We start from the raw sequence: 16,493 nt of genomic DNA, 5'->3' as shown, positions 1-16,493 counted from the left end.
AATGGTCTGAGTGGACCTGTGGTGCCTTAAGCCCCAAAGGAAGCCATACACATGAAGCATGGGATGTACTAACGTGTTTTCTGTTGCTATATCAATATATTTGAGGCTGAAGGCTTTACGAAGCAGGAAAGATACTTGGCTCCGTGCATGTGGCATGAAGCTCTAGCCTCTCCAGTGTGTAGACAGCCATTGTTGGACTACCTAGCCCATGTTACATAAGAAAATCCAATAAATCCCCTTTGTAATACAAACGCCCATTCTATCGGTTCTGTTCTTTGGAGAACCCTGACTAATATGATGGCTATTTTCTGTCAGTACTTTGAAAATATTCTCCTGGCTTCTGCCTCACTGCTGTATGGATTGGTCACTTATAAAGAAAAAAATGTCAACGGTCATCCAGTTTTCTCATTTTTCTAGATGTCTAATCTGTGGACTTTGGATGTTTTATTCCACATTATTCCTTTATTGCCCTGTCTGACTTTAAGCAGAACATTGCTAACACTCACTTGCTCTTCTGTACGGGCGTCTGTGTAGCCTTCGCCCAGGAAGCTGCTTCCAGTTGACTCTTCTCATGCTCTTACTTCCGTCACAGAGTGCTATGTGTGACTTGATGAATTTAAGCTTCTTACCCAAATCTCAAGATGGTAAATGCATACTCAGGTTTTTAATAAATGGGGTAAGCTTTCCTAGGCCCTAGCTTTCTCAGACAATGAGTGAAATTTTGTAGCCACGTGCTCCTCACAGCCGGAGTTCTTGAATGTCTGCGCATGACATCATTCTTGGTTAACTATTACCTCCACGAGGGATTCCCTCTGTTTCCAACATACTTAGGGGCTTTTACTTATTCCAGCCTGGGGCCACTTCGTGCTGGGAAATCCCTTTTAAGCATCTTAAACAGATTGAAAGAAATACACTAAAAAAAAACTATGGAGTTTGTTATACAGCCAAGTGTAAACTTGCTTGGTAAAGAGGGGTGGAGCGACAGTCCCCAGTCTGTGACACCCAGGCTCTTGAGGTTCAGCCTGCATCCCCCTAATATCGCTGTTTTCTTATCCCTGCCCTCCCAACCAGTCCCTAGCACAGCCCTGAATCCGTATTTAAAGCAGCATCCATTGACATTATTCCTGGCACACCCAGAGCTGGGTCGCTGTTGTCAGGGCAACAGCGTGTCTGCAGGGAGCACCAGCTCTCCAGGGTTTCCAAGGCAACCACTCCGCAGAGTGGAAGCAGGTGCGGCGCCCAGAGTAGAGCCCTGGGGCGGAGCCAGCTGGGGTGAGAACCCTTGGGGGATTGAGAGGAGTGGCCGCTAGGCTGTGGTGTGCTCTGATCGGCCTTGTACTTGCTCTAAAACATTACTTTCCGTGGAACAGTCGGCTTTGATGGTGCGCTTGCAAAACCGAACCGCCGATTCCTCCCGGCTTGGTGTACCCAGCTTGTCTCCAGCAGCCGCTTGCGCTTTGGAAATGGTCCAAGTGGATGAACTGCAGCGGAACATCCCCACACAGTAAGGTCCTGTTGAACAGAGTCTAGGAACAGACGAGGGAATTGATGTGCGCCACTAAAACGTGAGGCGTAGTTGCATGGGCTTGTTGCGCATCGCCCAAGTGCCCAGGACGTCCGTCCCACCAAGGCCCCGGAGTCAAGTAGGAAACCCGGCTGGAGGAAGCCGCGTAAGGTCCTTTCCATTTGAGATGCAGGTTAGCTCACCTGCCCTGGACTCGCCTCTGGTTTGGTTTATTCGCCTGGTTTCCTGAAAGAAACGCTGCCAAGTGCATAGGCAGGAAGCGAGGTTTCTGGAGGGTTCCTTGACATTTAACCTTGGCGTGGTGGGTCCCTGTGCGATCTTTCCTAGGGCTGAGACTGGGAGACTGCGGTGCAAGGCGCCAACTTGGTCCCCGCGCCTGTCATCTGCGGCTCCTGGGGGGGGGGGAGGGCGGGCTGTCTGACACAGTTATTAAACCCGGCAGCTGCGTTGGCGGCACCGGGGAGCATTTTGGGGGAGCTCGCGGAAAATAAGGGGCTGCCAGCTGGCCGTCTGCTCGTCCCTTCTCGCTGCCTGAAAGGCGGCCCGCAGAGCTTCCTCGTGGTTCGATTGGGGACTAGAGTTCGGGCGCTTTGGCAAACACTTGAAACGTGAGTATAGGCCACCTCGGCGGTGGCAGGCGACGGGCTCGGAATGCTTCCGGCTTGGCGACAGGACCGGCTGCGGTGGGAGGGTGGACGGATGGGGGGCGGGGGCGAGCACACTCTCGACGCAGGTCGCCACGCCTCGTCCGGAGGTGGCGCGAGCTGGCCGCAGCCCGGAGGGCCCTGGGGAGGGACTTGAGCTCCGGGTTGGTAGCAGATCGCGCGTGAGGACCGCTCCTAGATGTGGACCCAACACAAAAGAAACTTAGGCCTAGGCAGCCGAGGTGCAAAGTCTTGGTCAGCCACTTGGGAAATTTCGCAGGAAGCCTTACACTGTAGGGTTGGCTCACAGCAATGAGACATAGCTTACGCTGTCCCGTCCGTGGGGACCTTTGTGCACTGTGCAGGGAGTCGCTGAAGCCACCTAGCTGGGCGGCATGCTCACTGCCCCTGGGTCTGGGTCCAGGTAGGATTTCGGAGTAGTGAGAGGCTCCAAGCTGTTCCCTTCCCTGCACGTGATGTTTGTTCCTCGGGCAGGCTTTTTTTTTTTTTTTTTTTTTTTTTTTTGGAAAGACCCCAATTTCCTCCTTTCTCCACAAACTATGAATGTTGTAAAGGGTATGATAGGTTTTGTTTGATGTTGCCATTGCTTGTTAGAAGAAATATTGGCGTTCTTTTTTATCTTTAAAAAAATCTTGGCTTGTTTTTTTATATTTAATTTGGGCAAGATTTTCAACTTTACAGACCTGGCAGCATGCAAGGCCTCTCTGTGGTCTCTGAATGTCTTGAGGAATCTGGCTTTCCCCGAGGTGTTCTGAAAAGTGATCAGCTCAGTCCAGTGGCTCCCGAATGCCATGTCCAGAGACCGGGTTGCCCTTTGATGTTCGTCTGGCTCAGAAACCTGCGCTCTTATATTTTTGGTTGTGAGCCTAAATGGCTGAGCCATCTCTCTAGCACTCGGGATCTCTGTGAGTTCGAGGCCAGCCTGGGCTACCAAGTGAGTTCCAGGAAAGGCACAAAGCTACACAGAGAAACCCTGTCTCGAAAAAGAAAAGAAAAAAGAAAAGAAACCTGCGCTCTTGTCTGGTCCAGTCTCCTGCTGCCTCCTGTGGTCTCTGTGCAAAGCTTGTTTCTGTATGATTCCTTCCTTCCTTCCTTCCTTCCTTCCTTCCTTCCTTCCTTCCTTCCTTCCTTCCTTCCTTCCTTCCTTCCTTCCTTCCTCTCCTCCCTCCCTCCCTCCCTCCTCCCTTCCTTCTTTCCTTCCTTTCTTTTTCTTTTTTTCTTTTTTCTTTTTTTTGCGGGGTTGGGGAGCATTGAGACAGGGTTTCTCTGTGTAGCTTTGCACCTTTCCTGGAACTCACTCTGTAGCTCAGGCTGGGCTCAAACTCACAGAGATTCGCATGCCTCTGCCTCCTGAGTGCTGAGATTAAAGGCCTGTGCCACCCCCTCACCCTAGAAGGTACCACAGATCCAAGACTAGTACAGGTTGGGTATGCCAGCCATGATCAAGTGCTGGAACTTTCCAGGTTACATGTCCTCAGGCACAACCGGGACACAGAAAACAACTTTCAGCTCAGCTTAACACACAGGCTAAGGTTTGGGCAGATCTTCCAATTCTGTTCTCCCCTGAGTAGCTCTTGTCAGCCTGACCTTTCAGGGTTGTTTTAATAAGAGCAAGCAGGACAGGTGCAAACAGAACGGGGGTGGGGGATGGGGGGGTGATTAACACTCAGAAAACCAGCAACCAAATACGGCTTGGAAACTCAACTGATTAGAAATTAGTCTGCATTTATAAGGAACTAAAACTGTTATGGATGCACATGTGGACCCTCTAATCTTACACATGGGATTTGGGGCCCTGACTCCAAATCAGAGTTGGTATTTGGTGCTTGAGTTCTCAGCAAATCTTGATTTTCATCCCATGGTGTGGTTTCAGTTCCTTGTTAATAAAAATCAGATTATGACTAAGTTAAAGTGTTGTGAAAAACAACTGATGTAGTTCTGAGATACTAAGTGTGACATGGATCCAGAAATAAGCCTTTCTATTAACTTCTGCAGTAGAATAAAAGGATGCTGTTCCCACTGTCTCCTGATCTTTACAGGAAATGTGGAAAAATGAGTGGGGTATTGAGAATGGGACAGCCAAACCAGTGGAACAGAGACCCAAAAAAAACCAAGGCTGTTTTAGGGAGAGAAAGACAAGTAATTTAGCTATGGCCAAATGGGGTTAGGGAGAAGGGAGCGAGAACAACCAGATTTTGATTGTATCTAACAAAGAGATTCTAAAATGGTGCTGTTCACCGCCTAGGAGCATCTAGAAAAAAATAAGTGGTCATCTACTTTTCATGCCTTAGACATTCTTAACCCTTTCAGGCCTAGCCACTCTTAGCCTTGGCTTCAAACCTTGGACCTTTAAGACTCTTCTAATGCCCAGGTCATTTCCCAGGCTCAGATTTTAACTCACCTGGTCTGTTGCTGCAGGGGCAGACAGGGAGCAGAAGTATGCAGAGAAGCCATGGCCTGATGGGGTTAACTGTGAGGACAGCAGGAGCCCATTTTCAGGCTAGCCAGCTCTGCGGGAGGGAGCCAGGAGTCTAGCTTTCAATTTGTTAATAGGAAACCACCAGATCTTTAAAGGTTGGCCACTAATTAAAACATCTAAAAGCACGTTGTGCTTGCCAGACAGGATGCCTCTGCTAGAGCTGGCTTACAATCCGGATTGGGCAACCTCACCAGACCTTGCCTTTCCAGAAAAGGGCGCCAGGGGACTGAGGTAGGGTGGGGTGGGCTATCTGTTGCCCCAGGACCCCTAGCTTCACTTCTTGAAGTTTATGCTCTTTCTTTCTTTCTTTGAAAGAAGGACTAAGCTTTTTTGTCCACCCTTCCTTCCTGGAGCTGCAGGTGGAGCATCGGGCACATGCCGGCCTTGTTCCTTGTGAAGGCCCATCGCTTTCTGGCCTGTGGTCTCTGGATTATTGAAATGAAGAAACATCCTCTAATTTGGCTGTGAATTAAAGGAGGTTGGTCTGCAGAAACAGACCATACCTGTCTCCTCCCCAAATTCAACCCCACAGAGTTCCCTGGCAGCTTCCTTTGGAGGTGGAAATGGTCAATGGGGACTGGGAAATGAAGGGACAGTATCAACGGGTCATCCTTGCTGTCTGCTGTGCTGGAGAGCGGGCGTATGGGAAGGGGGGTGGTAAGAAAACATAGGCTGTCTTATGTATATAAGTAGTACTGACAGAAACATAAGACCTATTCTCAGTTTACATATATCTTCAATTCCCTTCTCTAAGCCACGGAGGCAATGAAAAGTGTTGTGTCTGCATTAGTAAAGAGGAAGCATCCAGCGTCGCTCTTCACAGTCTTTGTTGGGTGCAGAAATGACTCAGGGGACCGACCTACAAGACTGTCTTGTTTGCATTCTCCGTACCTCGTCCTTGGGCCAAGGCTCTTGTGTTTTGACTTGGTTCTGTGTGGCTTTTGTTCGGGTTGTTTTGACATGTATTAACCATACATATTTATGGGGAACAATTTAATGTTGTATACATATTTATCTTGTGTAATAATCCAGTCGGGGTAATTAGCATACTAAAGTTTCAAGCACTAGTAATTTCTCCGTGACAAGACCATTTGAAACCCTCTCTTCTAGTTATTTTAAAACGCGATGCGTCTTGTGAACTGCAGTCATCCTGCTGTGTGAACACCAGGATTTGGGACTCTCATCTGCATGCAGTTTTAGGCCAGTGGCAAAGCTCACCCTGTTCTCGTTCCCCTCCTCCCTCAGCCTCCGGGAACCAAGGCCTGCTCTCGACCTCTGTGACATCAGGTCTTCGGCTCCACTTATGAGTGAGGTCATCCAGTGCTTTTCTTTCTGTGTGTGGCTTGTTTCCTCAATGCAATGTCCTCCAGGTCCAACGTGCTGCAAATGACAGGGTTTCGCTCTTTTTATGGCCACATGGCACCCCACTGTACACGTGTAGCGCATTTTCTTCATCCATTCGTTCATTTGCGGATGAGCACTTGGGTTGATTCCATAGCTTGGTGACTCTGCAAAGTTTTGTAATGGGCACGGGCCAAAGGTATTCCCTGGCCACGCTGATTCCCTCTCCCTTCACTATCTATGGTGGTAGAACTTCCAGATCACACACAGTTTGTGTTTCAGTTTTTGAGGAACACTGTCCTGTTTCCCACCACAGCTACACTCATTTCCATTGCCACCAATTGGGTCCGAAGGTGCTGGATTCTCACACCCTCACCGGTCATGGCTTCTTGACTTTTTGATCGCAGACCTGTGAGCCCGGGTGAGTTGATATCCTCTTGTGGTTCTGATTTAGACTCTCTGATGATCCATGCTTGAGCGTTTTCCCCCCATTAGTCCTTAGTCCTTGGCTATTTGTATGTCTCAGTGACCTAGCTTTAACTGACTTGCCATCTTGGTCATAACTACCATTTTGCTTGCCAAGTGGCCCCGGCACACATTCTAAACCCTTCAAGAAAAACAAAGTCATTTAAAAAGTCAACTAAATGTTTTATGCAATGCCTAGACTAGTTTTTTTTTTTTTTTTAACCAATGTTGGTCATGTCGATAATTTTTGAAGAAAGCCAGCTATATCCAGCTGCTATGTCTCGCTTAGTATAACAGACACCCCCACCCCCCCCCCCCCCACCCCCCCACCCCCCGCCAAACACACACACACCTCAGGATCCCAGGACCCTCTTCTCTTGCTGATGCCAAGGCTCACCTTTGTTTGTAAGTCTCTAGTGAACTGTACCTTGTACAACTTTGGACAGTTCCTCCCATCCTTTCTCCCACTTCTCAACGCCTTTGCAGCTGGTTCCTTTTTTTTTTTTTTTGTAATCTTTTTTTAAAAAATATTTATTTATTATGTATACAGTGTTCTGCCTGCATGTGTCCCTGAAGGCCAGAAGGGGGCACCAGATCTCATTAGAGGTGGTTGTGAGCCACCATGAGATTGCTGGGAATTGAACTCAGGACCTCTGGAAGAACAGTCAGTACTCTTAACTGCTTGAGCCGTCTCTCCAGCCTCCTGCAGCTGGTTCTTATACCTGAAATGTGTATTTTTTTCTGAGAAGTGATGTGTCTGGTCAAAATTTTTTGGTCCATTTTAAAATCAGATTCTTTGTTTCTTGTCGTGAGATGTTGGAGCTTCCTTATACATTCTGGATTCTAACCCCGTGTCAGATGGAGAGTCGATAAATATTGTCCTCTGCGGTTGGTCCCATCACACTATTGATGTCTACAGATGATGTATGGTCCCATCACACTATTGATGTCTACAGATGATGTAGAGCCTTTTAGTTTGGTCTGTTTGGACTTTTGTTTTCCTTGAGTACTTCTGAGGTCTTATCCAGAAAAATCCTCACCCAAGTCGTTCACTTGAAGTACATCTCTATTTTGTGCCTTCATAGTTCTGTGCCTTACCATTAAGTCTAAAAAGACTCATGGTTTTTTTTGTTGCTGTTGTTCAGTGTTGTGAATCAAATCCAGGGCCTGCACACACTAGGCAAGTGTTTATCATTAAATGACACTTTTTAGCCCCTTTTAAATCACTTTAAGTTGATTTTTGTAACTTGTACGATATGGGGAGGGGTCAAGTTTCAATCATTCTTCTACACATAGATATTGAGTTTTCACAGCACCATTGTCTTAGCCACTGTTCTATGGTTGTGAAGAGACCATGACCAAGGCAACTCTTATAAAGAAAGCATTTAATTAGGGGCTTTACAGTTTCAGAGGGCTAGTCCATTTTTATCATGTGAGGAGCATGACAGCATGCAGGTACATTGCTGGAGAAATAGAGAGATTTGTTTACATCCTGATCTGGAGGAAGCAGGCAGGAGAGAGAGAGAGAGAGAGAGAGAGAGAGAGAGAGACAGAGACAGAGACAGAGACAGAGACAGAGACTGGGCCTGGTGTGGACTTTTGAAACCTTAAAGCCCACATCCAACGACACACCTCCTCCAGCAAGGCCACACCTCCTAGTCCATCCCAAACAGTTCCACTCCCTGATGACTAAGCATTCAGACTTATTAGGGCCATTTTCACTCAAACCACCACAACCGTGAACTAAAGAGGCAGGCCTTTCCCTGGTATGTTGGCACCTTTGGTGCAAGGGCTGCTGGATGTTGGGAGGCAGACACTGACTGAGGACATGGTTTTGTTGATAGCAGAACACATGCTTCTCTCTAGCAATTGTCCCTGCCATTGCGCTGAGATGATGATACCTTGAGAGCCATTTGGGGTGACACTGAGACCTGTCTGAGCAAAATGACAGAGACTCCATGCAGAGGGCATGAGCACATGCCACAGTCTGAGTCACAGAAGGCAGCCTTGTCCATCAATGAAACCAGAAGTCTTTTAGTCCTTCCTATTTTCACATCCCACGGGCTCTGGTACAAGCAAAGCCACAGTGATGTGATGCAGGGGCCATGTTTCCCCCATTGGTGGTGAAAGCTCCTGACATGTCTGAGTCCCTTCATCTGAGCTCATCAAAGTCAAAAAATCAAGGCTGACCACCCAGTGTTTTCACTATTGTTGAGACAGGCAGGAGTTCTGAGAAGCTAGAAGCCTCCCACAGAGAAGGGAAAGAAGTAGCACCCAAGTGTCTGGTTGGATTCTTTTTGAGGAAACTCTGAAGTCTGTCTTGGAAGGGTAGATTCCACAGCAGCCTTGACACAGAGGTGGCAAAGCCTCAGTCGTGGCCAGGATGCCCTGGCCTGGCATACCCATCCTCTCTTGGTGACTGCATCAAAAAATGCTTGACTCTTTTCCTGGAACTGTAGATTATCACATTCCACCCTGCCAGCCTCTGCCAACCTGGACCAGTTCCCAAGGATGAGAGGATGTTTGCTGGAGTGCTGACGCTTGTTTGATGTCTGCCAATGCCCACGTCTAACCACCAAGCAGCCTCGGGCTCTACCCAGAGTTCCTTTCTCTCTACACTCCGGTCAAACATGAGACCATCCTGCACATTGCATGTGGGGACCAGCTTTTCCTGACGCCCTGCCTTTCTTCCTGCGACAGCTCAGGCTGCCCCAGGTCCCAGGACGTCAACTTCTGTCCTTCTCTGGCTTGACAAGTTTCCTGTCAAGAATCTATTTATATAATCACCATGTAATTTTCCTGAAGGTAGTCTGTCTGGTTGCGTTTCTATTCTAGACCATTCCTGTTGGCTCCTAGTGTTTTAACATATTTGATACTGTTTGAAAGGTTTATGTTAGGATGGAAGGAGAAAGAGAGGAAGAGGAGGAGGAGGAGGAGGAGGAGGAGGAGGAGGAGGAGGAAAAAGAGATGAGAGGCTAAGTTATTCTCCTCAACTTACTCATGGTAGTAGCAGAAAAAATCATTATGCAACTGTGTATCCATGACTAATATGGGTAAGGCCAATATTATGAGCTATAATTGTTTTTTTAAAATAGTAATCTCATGAGAATGTTATTTTATTAATTATTATCATTAGTAATTACATTATTTTTTGCTGCTCTGGAGATAAAACCCAGGGCCTGGCACATGCTAGGCAAGTGCCACTGAGTTACATTCTAGCATCATTTTTTTTTTTCTTTTGGAGACAGGGTTTCACTGTGTAGCCTTGGTTGGCCTGGAGTTTACTACGTAGACCAAGCTGGTCTTGAACTCATAGAGATCTGCTACCTCAGCCTCCCAAGTGTTGAGCTTAAAGACATGCACTGCTATGCCCAGCCCCATTTTATTGTAAAGTGGATTATTCTCATTATTATATAGTGACAAGCTAGAAATGAAATTACCTGTTAATATATAATTATATATAATAGTCAACAAGAATACAGAAAAAATAACTCTATTAAGGATTAATTACTCTGATTCTCCCACAAGGATTTTTTTTTTTAAAGGAAGCATTTTGCAGTTTTTAAAAATTAACTCTTACCAATCATGTTTAGGAGAAAGACTCATGTACAAAAGCCAGACACAGAATAAACAACGACTACGCTATCAAGTACTGCTAGACTGTCAGGTGCCAGGGCAGGTGTTAGCCAGTCATGCCAAGCCTGGGAAGCAAGGACTGGTACCTGCCCACAGTCAGGTAACTGAGTGGTGGTGCCTGGGCTCCAAGGACTTGTCTATAACTGGAGAGGGAGGCAGAGATGGTACCCAGCTGTGGAGGGTCAGGAGGCTGAAGGAGCTGGAGTTTGGGCTCAGACAACAGGGAAGAACATAGATTGGATCTCTGAGGCGGGTGATGGGGGGACACTGAGCCCCAGTGTCCTCCTGAAAATGAAACAGTCACTGCAGGCTGTTTTAAGGGCTAGGACAATTGCTGTAAAGGGTCCAGCGTGGCTCACGGGGCACAGGTGACTATATGAGTATTGCCATCAGAACAAAGACAAGATGAGACACTGCCAGATTTCACTACGGAAAAAGGAGGACTTGGAACTTCCTATCACAGTGGTCATGCACCAAGGGCCACCTGTGCTCAGTAGGAAGTGAGGCTTTCTTACGTTCAAAGCTCTCTGAGTTTGACAAATTCCTATTAAGACCCTTTGAGTGTCTGCCTGGGTTAATTTCCTCTCTCTTGTCTCTAGAATTCAAATGTTAATACTTCAAAAATTCATTAAAATGCAAAAGCATTGTAAAAGGTTTTCTTCTGTATAAATAAATGATAAGTATTTGAGGAAATAAGTATGTTTAGCTTGATTTAAGCACTACATACAGTCTATATACATATCACAGCCTCATGTGGTATCCCATTAATGTGCTCAATTGTGTGTTTTTATGCACCAATTGTAAAATAACTTCCATTTAATTTTTAAAAATAAACTAGAGCTCTTTCCTTTTAATGTCATCTGTTATAATCGTCTGTTAGCATTCTTCAGCACACCTCCTGTTCTCCACACTCAAAGGAACTTCATGTCTGCCTACACCCCGCCTGCTTTTTTGTTCTTTTTGCTATTGTGCTGGTGTGTATTTTGAAGAATGCCATCATTGTTGTAATATAGCTTGAGGATAGAGAAGATACATTTAAATTCCGAGTCTGCACTGCAGACCCAGAACCTGCTAATGTGCTGTTGCTTGCTTGTTAGTTTTTGTGATGTCATAAGGTAGTGGTTCTCAGCCCTCCTAATGTTGCAGCCCTTTAACACAGTTCCTCATGTTATGGTGACTGCTGTGAGCCCCAGAAATGTGAAGCAGGAATTCAGCTGACTATGGCAAAGCTAGTACCTGGAAGAGCAGGGCTCTTCCAGAGAATAAAGCAAGCCTCAAGGAGTCTTGGTGATATTGGCTTTTGATTATATTAGCTGTGTCCTACAATGAATTTCTTGTGGGCTGCTGTAGCTTTCCCATTTGATTAATCATTGGGCACAGTTTTCCCCTATTGGGGTATTTGGATAACATCCCAGGCTTTTGTTCTCCTCTTTAGTATTAGACCCAGAAGTTGGTCTTTCTGTAATTATCTCCATTAGCAAGTATCCAGCCAGGGCGTTCTCTAGACAAAAGCGTTTTATCTGAGATACTTCTCAAACATCCAAGGACTGACTGCAGATAGATAAGCATTCAGACCACCTGCTAGCCTCCTGAAGTAAGGTAAATATACATGCTGAGACAATCCCCAAGGCCAGGCAGATGTTAGGTACAATGCTTTGTTCTTGTGCAAATTAAGCTTAAACCCTCCTTTCTCCCATAGCCCAAGTCCCCGTTTGACAATTAACTCAGAACAAAAGGGTTTTTACACACCAGGTACATCAAGCTGTGACACAGGCTGCCTAGCCACCGAGTTCACCTCCCCACCCTGCCAGAAAATGGCGCAGCTTGAACAGATTTTGTCGCCAAGGGAAAAAAAAGGGCAGTTTTATTTTTGCTCAGTGACTTATAGAATCTTAACATTTTACCTAACCACGCCTAAGACTATAGTTTGAGCACATAAATTCCTTTTTTTTTTTTTATCTGTTAACTAAATTTAACCCTTAGTTGATTCATTCCCCATGAGTTCCCTTTCCTTTGGGGTTGCTGTGACAGCTGACAGTTACTGCTCTTTGTGTAGATCTTATCACCTCTCTGTTTGACCCTGAAAGAATTCAAGCCTGGTGGTAACCTTGCCTTGGCCAGAGCATTGCTGATGGCATGGGTATATGACTGAAACCCTCAGAGACTTGGAGGAGAATTAAGATGGGGAAGAATTAAGATAGGAAGAACTAGATGGGAAATTACAAGATGGGCAGAACTAAGATGGGAAGAACTAAGAAGGGAGAATTAAGATAGAAATATCAGCCAAGAAAGGAGCCAAGTATGAGAGCAGAAAAGAAGCGGTGTAGAGAGAGAACTGACTCAGCATAAAGTGAATGGACAAAAGAGTCTCGTGTACGCAGATTCAATCAAGAATCTCTCAGCTTAATTAATTCGCCGCTGGTTCCATCTCTTCTGGAACTCTGGGGAAAGACTATAGAGGGGCTGGACCCCTCTGTAGTCGTTGTTAGGTGACCCCCTCCAACCACAAAATCATTTTCTCTGCTACTTTACAACTGTAGTTTTGCTACTTTTCGGAATCATAATGTAAATATCTGTGTTTTCCTGTAGTCTTAGGTGACCCCTGTGGAAGGTCCAAGGGGCGGGGGTCTCAACCCACAGGTTGAGAACCACTGTCATAAGGGACCCACAAGCCTTGCGCATGCCGGGAAGCAATCTGCCACTGGCACCACAGCTCTGCTTTTTGAAATGTAACAAATATTTGGGCCTGAGAGATGGCTCCTCAGTGAAGGGCTTGGTTTGCAAACTTGAGAACCTAAATTCAATCCCCAGAATTCCAACAAGAAGCCAAGTATAATGATGCTTGCTGCTAATCCCTGGAGGGGGAAATGGGAATCCCTGAGACTCACTGGCCAGCCAGCCTGGCCTACTTGGCAAACTCCAAGCCAGTAAGAGATGTAGTCTCAAAATAAAAGTGGATGGCGTTCCTGAAGATGACACCTGAGGTTGTTCTGTTGTCTGGCCTCTGAACACACACACACACACACACACACACACACACACACACACACACAAACACACACAAAGAGCCATATGCATAACTGCACACACATGGAACAAACATCCAGTCAAAGTACTTCCTGTCTCCGAAAGTAAGAGTCCGTCAGAGGTGGGAGATTGGTTTGAAAGGGTTTCTTTAAACCCGTGTGACTGGCTCCGGAGACAGATTGTGTGTCCACTCTATAGTCTGTAGTGTACACACATCCCATCTGCATTTCCGGAAAGCTAACAGTGCTGTGAGTAGAAGGCCGTATGTTGTCCACAAAGGGTCACATCTGCTTGCTGCTACTATGAGAGGGGAATTTTGTGAAAATCCAGAGGTGGAATCCCCAGGATCGTCTGTTTCCCTGTATTATTATCCCTGCATGTGTTCCTATATGCCATGTGTTTACCTTTGGAGTAAAAACTACAGTTTCCCTACACCTTTGGTGGTGTGTTGTTTCTGCCCTCACTCCTCTGTTCACACCTTTCCGGAGCTGCCCAGTGAGTACATCTTAGAATGTGAGTCCGGTGCAGTCCCTGCACGTGATTCTGATTATCGTTTTTATGGCCTTTTAAAATACTTTTCTGAAAAATATCTCCCAGCTCTTGCCCTCCCCTGGCCTATCTCCTTTGAGTTGGTCTTGATTGACATAAGGGGAGGAAGCTGCCTCTGCATTCTGGTATTTCGTGGGGATTTGCCCCAATTCCAGTGTTTAATAATTAGCCAATTTGACCATTTGGCCCTTTTCAATATGCAAACCCACACTTTTCTGAAAGTTTGTGGGGCAACACCCAGCTTGCCCCCTGCATTTTCTCTGCCCTCCCTGCTGGAACTCCAGCCCACTGAAAATCCACACGTGTGTTCCCCCTGTGAGTTTCTTCTGAGCTATGCCATGAGAATTTCTAAAGTGCTCTCCCCGCGATCTGAGAACACCCAGTCTCTGTTTCACAGATGCGATAGCTCTGTGCCGCAAAGACAGTAGAGTGACTTCGTCTTTCCCCTTTGTTCTGTGTCTCCGACTTTCCTCTGTGGTTTTAGTTTTGACTCGGCCTTTTTCTTTTCTCAGTGCCCGGAGAGCTACTCTGGTAGACTTTGTAGGGTGACTTGGCAGTCAACCAGGTTTTCTTTTAGTGACCCCAAAAGGCAGTGTGGGAAGGATTTTTTTTTTTCTCTAATGAGACCATTTGGTTTCTTCTAAGTGTAAAAAGCAACTCGGTGCTGGGTATGACTCAGTGGAGGAGGCTTGCCCCAGCACATGGAGGCCCTGGTCCCTCCTCCTCCTCCTCCTCCTCCTCCTCTTCCTCTTCCTCCTCCTCCTCCTCCTCACTTCAGGGCAGGGGAAGGGGATGCCTTCGGAGAAGGCTTCTTGTTTGGGTAAATAAAACGGATTTTGCGGTCTTGTTTGTTTGTTTTTTGAGACAGGGTTTCTCTGTGTAGCCCTGGCCATCCTGGAATTCGTTCTGTAGACCAGTCTGGCCTCGAACTCACAGAGATCCAGCTGCCTCTACCTCCTGAGTGCTGGGGTTAAAGTTGTACACTACCACACCTGGCTTGATTTTGGGTCCATGCTTTTAATCCAGCACTCCAGAGGCAGAGGCAGGCAGATCTCTGTGAGTTCGAGACCAGCCTAGTCTACAGAACTAGTTCCTGGACAGCCAAGGTTACCCAAAGAAACCTTGTCTTAAAAAACAAAACCAAACACAAACAAAATAGAGCACAAAGGTCCAGACACACAGTGTGACCATAATTTTTTTTTTTTTTGGTTTTTCGAGACAGGGTTTCTCTTGTAGTTTTGCGCCTTTCCTGGAGCTCACTTGGTAGCCCAGCTGCTCGAACTCAAGAGATCGCCTGCTCTGCTCCGAGTGCTGGGATAAAGGCGCGCGCACACGGGCAGTGTGACCATAATTTTAACCGAAGTCTTCCAGAGTAAAACTCTGCTGAGAGTCTGCAGATTCAATTTCTCTTCTAAAGTGAAAACTATTTTTTCAAGTTTTTTTTCTGTTTATACTCTGGTGTTGTACCATCTCTGGTGATCTCTTCACCATCTGCCTGTCTGTTGTGTGTGTGTGTGTGTGTGTGTGTGTGTGTGTGTGTAGGGGGGCATACATTTGTGTGCATGTGCATGCAGGTGAATTCACATGAAGCTCGAAGCTGATATCAGGAATCATCCCTGATGGCTCTTACATTCCACCTTATTCAGTGAGTCAGGGTCTCTCAGTCAAGTCCAGAGCTCACCTGTGTGGTTAGTCTGTCTGGCTAACTTACTCTGGAGATCCCCTGTCTCTGCCTTTTGAGTTTCAGATGGGCCACTAGGGCCCACCTGACATTTACATCTGTTCTGAGGATCTGAACTCCAGTCTCAACACTCCTATGACAAGTGAGCAATCTCTCCAGCATCAGTTTTCATTGCACTTGCTTATACACACACACACACACACACACACACACACACACACACACACACACGCACACACGCTTCTGGTACCTTTGCATGCACATTTTTCTTCTCTTTAAAATGTTAATGTATGTACAGCTAACCATGTTTCTTTATTCTAAAAATCACCATAGACAAACCGAGAAATAACTAAGTGTCACCACAAATGGCAAATGACACTTGTCCGTAATACTCCACATTGTCCCGACACCTTCTGTCACTGTCACTGCTTCTGAGACAGAATGTCAGCGACAGAATGTCAGCCATTGAGCAGCTTTCGAAAGCAGGATTGAAGGGCATGGCGGCTCACACCTACAAACCAGACATTCAAGGAACAGAGGCAGGGGGGCCGATGAAAGTTCCAGGCCAACCAGGTGACACATAGTGAAGCCCTGTCTCAAGAAAACAAACAACAGAGACTATAAAGGTCTGCTCCAGGGGCTTCTGCCAGGCTGGCCCCTTCGAGGGGTGGCACCCACAAGCGTCTCTCTCTCTCACTGTTGTGTAGGTTTGACCAACGTCTGTCCTCTCTTCATCACTTTTCCTCAGCGTTTTTGTCTGCAGATCCTCCCTCCTAGATTCTCTTTTCTCCCATGGGATTCGGGCTCTACTCACCCCCAATGCAAGAAGTGCGAGAGGGACCCAGCTCACTCTAAGTATCCACGCTGAGCTGCAAACACATCTCTAGGGAAAGACCCCACTGCAAAGTCAACTGTGCAAACTTCTAGCAAACAGTGTTTCTTTGCTCTGGGGGTAGACAGTTCTGATCCTTTTGTGACGGAAAACTTCGTTCAGAATTCTTCTCTATATCACAGTTTGTCATTGTACCATGCTAAGTCCCCGCACAGACCTCAATGAGTTGTTTGTTGAGAGCGCCTTCCCTTCTGATTGCCAAGTCTGAGAACAACGCATTTCTTCAGCAGGCC

At 46.6% G+C, this 16,493-nt stretch overlaps 1 protein-coding gene across 2 annotated transcripts in view; it reads left to right on the top strand.

The window, feature by feature from the left end:
* Positions 1-1,290: 1,290 nt before the first annotated feature.
* The window catches only part of Trim2 (tripartite motif containing 2), a 160,888-nt gene continuing 145,685 nt past the window's right edge, over positions 1,291-16,493 (top strand). The window contains exon 1 of one of the 2 annotated variants that reach the window (XM_037206695.1): positions 1,291-1,504. The gene's annotated coding sequence lies outside the window, so the exon portion shown is untranslated. Of the gene's footprint in view, positions 1,505-2,016; positions 2,134-16,493 lie in introns of those variants that run through there. The other variant, XM_037206694.1, reaches the window with a different exon arrangement.

This window comes from Peromyscus leucopus, chromosome 6 (genome assembly GCF_004664715.2).
Source record: "Peromyscus leucopus breed LL Stock chromosome 6, UCI_PerLeu_2.1, whole genome shotgun sequence".
NCBI lineage: Eukaryota > Metazoa > Chordata > Mammalia > Rodentia > Cricetidae > Peromyscus > Peromyscus leucopus.
The sequence above is the reverse complement of the archived record's forward strand: the minus strand, read 5'-3'. Positions and strand labels throughout refer to the sequence as shown.